This window comes from Thunnus albacares, chromosome 1 (assembly GCF_914725855.1).
Source record: "Thunnus albacares chromosome 1, fThuAlb1.1, whole genome shotgun sequence".
Lineage (NCBI taxonomy): Eukaryota > Metazoa > Chordata > Actinopteri > Scombriformes > Scombridae > Thunnus > Thunnus albacares.
The window spans coordinates 38,620,963-38,631,860 of record NC_058106.1 but is presented as its reverse complement, the minus strand read 5'-3'; positions in this window follow the sequence as shown (position 1 = coordinate 38,631,860).

The following is a 10,898-nucleotide window of genomic DNA, read 5'->3' as shown; positions in this document are numbered from 1 at the left end:
TCGAAATATCAAAACTATCACAAAAAAGTTTTCATGTTTGTCTTAAACGTCACTGAAGAGCTGAAAACATCAGATGTGTGTGGGGCGATGATGAGGAGACTGTAACCTTCCTCACATCAATACATGAAACAAACAGAAATGTCATATTTCCATCATGTTTTCCACAGCTGCAGTTTTTAGCAAGCAAACAGGAGGAAATAGTGCAGTTTTGGGGGCGGTGGGGGGGGGGGGGGGGGGACTATTTTCAGCTGCGGATGAATCCACATTTGGTGCTTTAGGGAGTATTTCTGGCAGCAGGACGGTGTGTGTGTGTGGGACTCAGTTTAAATAAACTACAGTGTGTGTGTTTATGATGATGAAGGAACATGTCAGCGGTGAGGCTCATTGATGTGTTTTTAATAGTTTTTAGGTCTACGGCACAGAGGAATAATATATATCAGGCTTTGATACACACACAATACTTAGTATGATTAATTCATTGCTAGTTTTGATCTTTAAAATGATTTGTCGACAATAAGAAGAATATAAAATACCAGACTTATCATTTAATAACTGTTATTACCATTCACCAATCACCTCTAATTTGACAGTTGTTTTGTTTTTGTTTTTTTTAATCAAAAAACATATTGATAAGTGAAAAAAAAAAGTTTGATCCACCAGGATTTCAACTGAATGAACTCTTAGTCGTCTCAGATCTTTAACTGAGTATTTTCTGTTTTTATATCTATGAATCACTTTGTAAACTTGTTTTTGAAAAGTGCTATTTAAATAAAGGTTATTATCAGTATTATTACTATTATTATTTTCTAACAGCTTGAGTTGATTTCACGTCTCATTTCACCACAGAGAAGAAAAGCTTCACCTGGCTCTTTGCTCAATTATCTGACTTCAGTCTGTAGTTTAGCACAGTCGGTGACCTGCATCCATAATGAGCAGAGAGACCCTGGGAGCGACTCTGTCACCGGCAGCAGCAGCATTACAGAAACCACATCTCTAAAAAAAAAATCAATAGGGATCGAAGGCCCGCGTGGCTGCGGCTGAATGTTCTCAGTAATAGTTTGATCAGAGAGATCGACTGCAGAGCTGAGTGCATCAGCGATTTTACGCATCGATCCACATCGAACAAAAAAAGGGACGCAGCCATGTCTGTAAATATTTTAACCACAAAGGGAATAATTACTTTAATTTGAAGGCTTCAGTGTGAGTTTAACCACTAAAAAAAAAAAAAACACACACACAGCTGGAATGAAGTCAGTTATTTGTTGTCAATGAGACAAAACAGCAAGAAGTAAAGTGGTAATCAGGCAGCAGCAGGGAAGACTTCTCTGCTGCTTATTATTTATCATTATTTATGTCTTAATAAACACAGATTTTTAAAAACACAATCATCAGCAGTCCTCCACTACAAGACTCACTGTTTGTCACTTAGAAAGTAAAATATAAAAGGTAAGAGAGATAAATCTGCAGATACAGAAAGCAAAGAGAAATTTCTGCTTCAACGCATAGAAAAATGAGCACAGTTGATGTGAGGTGTAAACAACAACAACATTAAATAAATTAACAGTCTATTATACACAGATGTTCAGTGTTGTCAGTGAATCTTTTCTCATTTCAAGTATAATGAGAGCTGCATTTAAAAATAAAATATATAACAGAACAGAGAGCTTTTGAAAAAAATGTGCATCCTAAAATAAAGTAGATGAATCATATTTGGGCTCTTAGATTGTTTGTTTTCTGTGGCTTCAGTTCGGATCATTAATGTGAGCATATTTGCTCAAAAGATTTGTGTTTATATGAGACATACTGGTTTTGAACTGCCTGTGGGAAGCAGCCTAAGTGTGTGTCCATTCTTGGTTAAAAGTTCTAGTTTACTCATATGAAAAAACTTCTCTCGAGCTGAGCGGATACTAGAAGGTGACATGAAAACACTGCAAACCACTGATTGGTCAATCATTCACACATGAGGAAACAACAACACAGATTTGTCCTGTTGTTCTTTGTATTTACTGTTAGTTGGCTGTGATGAACGAATAAAAAGGAGAAATGCAGAAAGATCAAAAAGATATTCCCTCATTTGGTGTTTTGTTGATGGTGGTGGAGAGCGCTGTTTAACACGTCGGTCCAAAATCTCCCATAGTTGTCTCTCAACTGGGTTGAGATCTGGTGACTGTGAAGGTCACCAGGTTCATACTCATCAAACCATTCAGTGACCCTACGTGCTCTATGGATGGGGGTGTTGTCATCCTAGAAGAGAGACCACTCCCATCAGGATAGAAATGTTTCATCACAGGATAAAGGTGATCACTCACAACTACTTTGTATTGATTAGCAGTGATCCTTCCCTTTAAGGGGACAAGTGGACCCAAACCATGCCAGCAAAATGCCCCCCACAGCATAACAGAGCCACCAGACCCCCTCACCGTACGCGTCAAACATTCAGACCTGGACCAGTTTTTCCTTTAATTTGTCACCCGTCTGTACATATATAATCTACTTGCGTATACATGCACATATATTCATACATACATATAAAAGCTGTACTTTTAAAGAGTATTTTTAAAGAATACATAAGATACCACCAGTTGGCCTGCTGGTTAACCAGACTGAGTTAAGATAATAATCTCTGAGGGTTTTGCTGGGACAGAAGACCTTCTGTAGCGAGTATGTGGTGACTGGAGTCCACCTGTTCGTGTTTTCCATGACGTCTGAGTCTTTCATTTGCTGGTTTTGTGACCAACAAAGAGTAATCATTTCTCTTCCAGTTAACAATAGAGTTCTTAACATATATACTGTACTTTGTTACCACAAGGAACATCAGCTGGTATTTTTCCCAGTATGAAGTAACGCATTGTTGTGTTTACTTGATTTCAGTGTTTGTTTTTTGCAACAAGTCCTCCAAATTAAACGTAAGCCGTTTGTACTTTGCACTCCAGAACGACTCATAGCAGCGTTTTCTAATATGCCGCCTCTATCGGCAGCGACTGGCAGGATGACGTACTGTCATTTGTTGGGTTTCCAAAACTGTCACAAAACACTTAAAAAATACTGATGTTTTATGGTGTGACAACGCTGTGGTTAAGTTGTGGTTAGGTTTAGGCATAAAAATCACTTAGTGAGGGTTAGTGGTTTGGGTTCAGATAAAGTTACTACATGCTTAAAGTTAGGCAACCGTCATCGTCATGGCAACAGTAAAAACCATGACAAAAGTAGTTACATTTTTTAAAAAACTGTTCTGACTCGTGGTTAGAAACAGGAAGCGATTAGCGGTCTCCTGCAGCTAGGACCACTAAGTCCACTTTTTTGCAAGTTGGGATCTAACCATCCACACAACCCGCCACCTCCAAATATAGAAATTTGATGTCATCTTATATAGACGTCATGTGAACTGCGTCACTTCTCCAGGTCATAATTACTACGACCTTAATTACTTGGCAACTGAATTTATGACCTATAGTGTCGTTTTTCATGGAAGGACAGACTTGTTTTTGAAGTGAAATTAAACTTCTTCTTGTTCAATCACCACTGGTTAGTAACCGCACTTTCTCAACCTTTCCGGCAGCCCAATGACAGTTTTTCTGTCACTGTGTGTTTGTCTTTGTGCATCTGATAACAAGGTGCGATGCTTTGTACACCAAACCATCCACCATGACTTTTCCAGCACTATAACATCATGCTCTACCTGTAATGAACGTTACAGCCTCACAGAGACTCTGGTGCGACAATACATGTTTGTAATTTCTCCCATTCCTGACATCATCCATTTAGCAGCAGTGACATTTCCCTTCACAGTATGATGAAACTGGATTGGTGTGAAGAGAGAGAGAGAAAAAAAGATTGGTTTCAGTTTCACCCAGCTGGATAATATTAACATGGTTTCACAATCTTGTTTACTCTCCAGAAAGAAACATTCATCTAAACCAGACAGCCAGGAGGCCAGAATTATACTGCGACTTATGAATGACAGCAGAACATTTCTGTGTGTTTGTGTGTGTGTGTGTGTGTGTGTGTGTGTGTGTGGTGACAGCTGATTGCAGGTTGCATTGCTGGCAAGAACTTCAGAGCTCCACATAGACGCAGCACAGTCACATTTGGTTTTTTTTTCTGTTGGTTTGGATTTATGGAGTAATCTTAAAAAATTACAACTTTCTTTTACTTTCTCCAAACATTGTTGTTCTTACTTCAAAGGAAAACTTCACATCATTTAGACAAAATATTTATAGGAAGAGAATATAACTGAAGTCACACAAGGCTATAATCGGACAAAGCAAAGCAAAAATACCCCAAATCTTCTTCTAAATATCTCTTATTCTTGTGAAGGATGATCTGGTGTTTCTAGGTTAAAGGAAAGGAGCACAGTAACCTTTAAAAGAGACATTTTCTGCATATTTCCAGCTTTATATTTATATTCTGGGGCTCTCCTGCAATATCTTCGCATGATTTCCAGTTAAAAACTTCTTATTTATCTTATACTGGCCATTTATACAGCACCTCAGTTCAGCCTCTGTCTGAAACAGGCCGTTTTAGCTTAAGGCAGAAGTTTCCTCCGACTCTGGAGGCTACGTAACATAAGTTATGGCTTTAACTATCTATGGATCTATTTCGACCTCACTCAGACCATCACCACGGTCTTCATCTTGAATGATGCCATCCTTCTACCTATCATCAAGACATTATGTCAACAAAGTCCTGACCTCAGGAGGCTTGGCTTGCCGTCTATGAGAGCATCCAGGTGAACATGCCTCTTCCTCTTGCCTGGACATAAGACAACATAAGAGGAAAAACAAAACAAAACAAAAACAGAGGCAGAGAAAAGGGGAAATATTTTCTGTCCAGTACAGGAATGCTGTAGTGCTGCCAGGTTGCTTGTTCTGAGTGACAAGAGATGGTGACGGTCATCGCACAGCCAGCCCAGGAACCGGCCATACTTCTAGTAGAGTGTGCCACAAGATTACAAGGGACAGGAAGGTTCTGCCCGTTGTAAGCACAAGTAGGAACACTAATAAATGCGGCTAACTTACCAAAATGACAAACCATGTGCAATCCTCAGGGACACAACGCAACTGCATCAAAGTGACGGACTAATTATCGTGGAGTCCCAAAAAACAGTTATGGTACTTACGGTCTCAGAGGAGGCGAGTAAGGCAAAGAGGAAGAGGCATGTTCTGGATGGATGTTCTCACAGACAGCGAGACCAAGCCTCCCAAGGTCAGTCACATGACTTTGTTGACGTAAGGTCTTGAGGACAGGTAGAAGGATGGCATCATTCAAGGTGAAGACCGTGGTGATGGTCTGAGTGAGATCGAAAGAGATACAAACTATAGAAGTCAATTTTGCAACAAGTCTTCTACATTATACACAAAAACCACTTGGTTAGGTTTAGAGAAACATGTGGTGTGGGTTAAAGTTACTACTTCCTTAAAGTTAGGCCACCTTCGTCGTCATGGCTACAATAATAACCACGTGGTTCAGGTTAGGGGACGATCATAGTTAAGCTTTCAGTCGCGGTGTCCTGTGGAAAAAGTCCATCCACCCTCCTCCTCTCAATGAACAAATCTGTCCACATACATATACGTCATCTGGACTGCACCACTCCTCCACCTCACAATGACTAAAGCTGCTAGATGGCATCTGTCACTCAAACGTAACTGGGATACATTTTTGGGAGACTGACATTAATAGCTGTTGTGTCATTTTTCTTGGAAGGACAGTCTCAGACTTCTTTTTCTCGTTCTTTATTCCAAATGGAAGCTTCTCAAATACATCCGTACATGATCAAACCCAAATCCAATCTGAAATATGTGAGTGGACAACATGAACAACCTCAGCAACAAAGGCTATGGAACAGAAATCTGGCATCATCACGAGGAGGAAGAAGAGGTTACTCTGTAAACGAAATGTTCAGAGCAGCCTGAAGCCCTGACTTTTGACTTTCAGGGAGCATTTCTACATACGTTCACCTCAGGTTTGGGACCTCTGACCATGTATCATGGCTGACACTGACACTCTCCCAGGCCAGTCAACTCATTTAGAAAATTCCCTAATGAAGAAGAAAAAAAAACTTGATTGACAGGTTGATCAGTGAGAGTGCAGAACAGACACTTCACTGCAGGATGTGAGATAGAGGCCTAAATAAAGATAAAAAAAAATAACCTTTTTCTAAAACAGAACTTTCAAACCTCTGATGCAAACTGCTGAAATCATTCCAAAATTGAACAAACAAATGAACACGTCACAGCGCTGACAACAAAGTCTTTCTATTTTTGTCTTCTAATCTGTGAGGGGCTCAAAGCGAAACTACAGCAGATTCATTAAGTTGGTTTTAGAACCAAATCTCTCTTTACAGATATGAGACGGTACACTGTGTGTGCCAGCTGGCAGCACAACAAAGTGAATAAGTGTACAGTTTTATGATATGTGACTTGATAATCAGCAAAATCATACAAGCTCTGTGATCTGCCACAAGACATTATTGTTTAAAAATGGAAAATATGTGCACAGTCACTCTTGATAATTAGTTTTAAAACTTGTAAGACAACAGAGAGATTTCACTGCAGAGATTCAAGTTAATCAACTGAAGAAATGCCTGAGAAAGGAAAACTTGTAAAACTCTGTAGATTCACGATTAAAACTGAAGAAAGACACAGATATGCAGACGCATTATGTTTGTCATATTGATAAATCTGTGTGGTTTTGTTTTGTAAATCTCAATCATTGTGGAACCAGGCACACAAGTCTTATTTCACTCCGACAGTCAGATCAATATGTTGTCTGCTCCACTGGTCTTTACACCTGATAATAAAATAAATGGAAAAGAAGATTATGGTGCATCTGTGGTTTACTGTAGCTGTAAGCGTTCTCTGCTGAGACCATTCAGTACCACAAACACACTTTGGCTGACATGAGATGTCCAATATTATTTGGTTTTTAGACACTTCTGTATTATTAATACTTAATAAAGTGCCATGTTTGATATGTCAGAGTTTGGTTGATAGTTAGACGACTTTAGTGATGGTAAGTGTTAATAATCAGCAATAATTAATAATTCTGACTGTGTGTTAAACTGGTTCAAAACATACATCAAAGGGAGAAAGTTTTACATCAGTCTTGGAGATCATGTGTCTGAGGAACATGACAAATGCTTTAGGTTCCACAAAGGAGCTGCTTCAGTCCATTATTATTCTCACTATACATGCTGACGCTTTGTGACATCATCAGAGAGGCCAATGTATGTCTCTATAGTTACGCAGATGACACACAACTGTACGTCTCCGCTGAACCAAACGATGCTTCGGCCACAAACTCCATTACTTCCTGTCTTCCGGCCCTAAAACAAAAACAGAAATGCTGTTTAATAATCTGGGGAAATTAACTTCCTGGATTAAATCTGAGGTTACAAGTCTTGTTGTTATCTCAGAGTCAGAGCTAAGCTTCAGGTCGCACATAAACAAGGTGATGAAAACATCATTTTTCCAGCTTAGAAACATAGCTAAAGTACGACCATTTATAAATCATGCCTTTATTTCAAGCTGACTTGATTACTGTGATGCACTTTTTACTGGCCTCCCAAAGAAAACACTGAGACTTCAGCTCATTCAATACTCTGCAGCTCGGCTTTTAACCAGAACCAAGAGGAGAGAACACATTAGTCCAGTTCTAGCTGCTCTGCACTGGCTTCCTGTAACGTTTAGAATTGACTTTAAGGTCCTCCTCCTTACATAAAAGGCCCTTAATGGACGAGGACCAAGCTACATTGCTAACTCCATTGTTAACTATCTGCCTTCAAGAACACTGCAATCATCTGCTACTGGTTTATTGGAGATTCTAGCAACAGCCACAAGAAAATCGGGGATGCAGCCTTTGTCAATTATGCCCCAAAACTATGGAACCCACTGTCCATAGATATCAGGGAAGCCAGCTCGCTTGTTTTTATTCAATAGTAGTAGTAATAGTAGTAGTCAGTGGGTTTTATTATCCATTTTATGTTACATTAATGTTTTTAAACATGTTTTTATTTTCAAGAGAGAAGTAACAGAAGTGCTACTGGTGTCCATCAAACTACCAGAATAATAATCAAGGAGAGCAGAAGAATTATGACCAAAGCAAAGAAAAAGAAAAGAAAAGAAAAGGCATTAAAAAATCCACGTCCAGGCAAGGTAGATTTGAAAAATAAAAGGCTTTTATTCCAGTGGGCTAGAGTCATTAAAAAACACAAAGAAAGCTTGTGCCTTCTGGAGAGTGTGGAGACACAAAGAAACAAACAGAGTAATTATAGCTGCAGTCACCACAGGTGTACAACACTGAGTACGTGAATCATTTACTTTCTGGCCTCTAGGGGCAACACACAACTGAATCTAGACCACTGAAATAAATGTTTTTATTTTTGTTTTATGTTTTTTTTTTTTCATTTGAAGCACTTGCTGCATGTAATTTCTTTGTTGTAAAGCACTTTGAGCTGCATTTCCTGTATAAAAGGTGCTATATGAAATGCATTTTGATTTAAATATCTTTATTGTCTCCTGGTCATTTCATATTTCTACTACTATCATGACACAACATACATTCAAGTTGGTAGATTTTTGTTGGGGGGGGGGGTAATCCAGGCTTTACCATTATTTACCATAATCCAAACCACAGCATTTGTGATAACACCTCAGATGAGCCATGTGATGATTTGTCAGATTTGTGTCTTTTGAGATATATGTCGAAACAATAATCAAGTCTGTTTGTTTATTGTTAATTGTTAATTCTCGTGTCATTTCACCTCCTCGTTGTTGACGGTGACTTTCTGGTGGCAATAAAAGAAGCCAGAAACATTTGTTTTTGTTTGTTGGGTTGCCAGAAGTCATAAAAGCATCACTATCCCTAACTATAAAGAAAAGAAAGAAAAGATGATACACTCTAGGTTGTAGCGTTGCTGCACCTTGATGGACATTTTAAGGTATGTGAGGCATCATAAAATGTTTTCCCTCCTCTTTGGTGCTGCTCCCAACTGGTGGTGCTCCTGAGACACTGAGGATGCATGTTGGCGTTTTCTCTCTTGGCTGAAAAATGAGGCTTTTTATTATTTGGAGCTGAAGTCAAGTGTTTGCTGGAGGCGTTGTTGAGCATTTAAACACCAATGGGTTGCAGGGTTTGTTCCAAAAACAAAGTTCAGGGCAGAAAGTGAGTTTTGAAAGCAGAAAGAAATCTCAGCACCTGAAGGTCATCGATACGATCCAACAAGAAATATTAGAATTTGTGGTGCAGGAGCATAAAAAACTCTTATCTTATGGTGTTCTTACAGAGCAGAGATGCTAAAAAAGAGTTGTCCCTCTGCATGAAGTCTCAGTTTGTGTTTGGGGGGTAACAGCTGCTGCTCTGTTTGTGTACAGCCAACTGATTGCTAAAAGATACAAAAGTACATAAGTGCATCTTCAGTGGCCTCAGGGTGCAGAGCAGCAGAAGTCAGGCTCAGTGAAGCAGGATCAGAACAGTCTGGCAGAAGGCGGACGACAACAACATCAGCCTCCTTTAAGAGACTGCAGCTCACACTTTGTCCTGTCATTTCTGTGACTTGAAGAACACACATGCATCACTTTAGTCCTTTACTTTAGAGGTTGTTTTGTTTTTCTATTCTGTGCTTTATTCTCCTTGTTTTCTGTTTAAAGTGCCCTGCAGAGAAATAAAGGCCTTGAGATTCATATTGAAACTTTTTTTTTTAAATAACATGGAACATTTTCCAACAAGTCCTTGAAATGAAAAGGCAAAATATGTTGTTGGTCTAAGCACTCCAGAACGACACACAAAAGCATTTTCTGATCTGACGCCAGTGAACGATCAACAGGAAGACAATGCGGTTTCAAAAATAAAACAGTGTTCTGACGTGCTTTGGTTAAGGTTTGGTTAGGTTTAGGCACAGAAGCAACTTAGTGAAGCTTAGATTTTGTTATGTATATACTGTTATATGTTGAATGTTAAACAACATTTAATCATCAAAAGTCCAAAATTTTAGGTCAATGTATATAAAAATGTTCCCTGCAAGTCAAAAGTCAAGTCCTGCCCTGATGGCTTAGGTTTGCAAAGTTACCTCTACTTCCTCATTGAACTGATATCAGATTGTTGGCACATGCCCATAAACAGCCATCCATTACGTAGCCTTGGTTGCTAAGGTGGTTGCTAAAGTGGTTGCTAAGGTGTTTCCATGTGTTGTTCACTCTCATATTTCAGATGTGATTCAGCTCCAACATGTACGGATGGATTTGAGAAGTTGACATTTGGAGTAAAGAAGGAGAAAAAGAAGTGAAATCCTGCTACTATAGTTTGTTTACGTAGCCTCCGGAGCCGGAGGAAGCTTCCTGAAGCTGACCAATCAGAACAGAGTGGGCTCATCAGGAGGCGGGGCCTTAAAGAGACAGGAGCTTAAACGGCCTGTTTCAGACAGAGGCTGAACTGAGGTGCTGTATAAATGGCCAGTATAAGATAAATAAGAAGTTTTTAACTGTACATCATGCGAAGATATTCCAGTAGAGCCTCAGAATATAAATATAGAGCTGGAAATATGCAGAAAATGTCCTCTTTAATGTATGTTGTTCTATACAACACATAAAGCAGAAGTGTAATGTATAAAACCTACATTATATGCAAACATTGTATATCATATAGAGACTGCAATTGTTCATTTTTCAAAGTACTCGCCTCTTATAGATTAGCTTTTTATATGACGCCTCTCTGACTTTATTGCTGAAGATAACAACAAGTCCTAGAAATTAAACACCCAAATATGCATACACTCCAGAACTACTACTTCCTTAAAATAAGCCAACCTTTGTCGTCATGGCAACAGTAAACACCATGACAATCGTGGTTACGGTTTTTAGAAAACTGTCCTGACTCGCAGTTGGAAACATGACACTCACAGT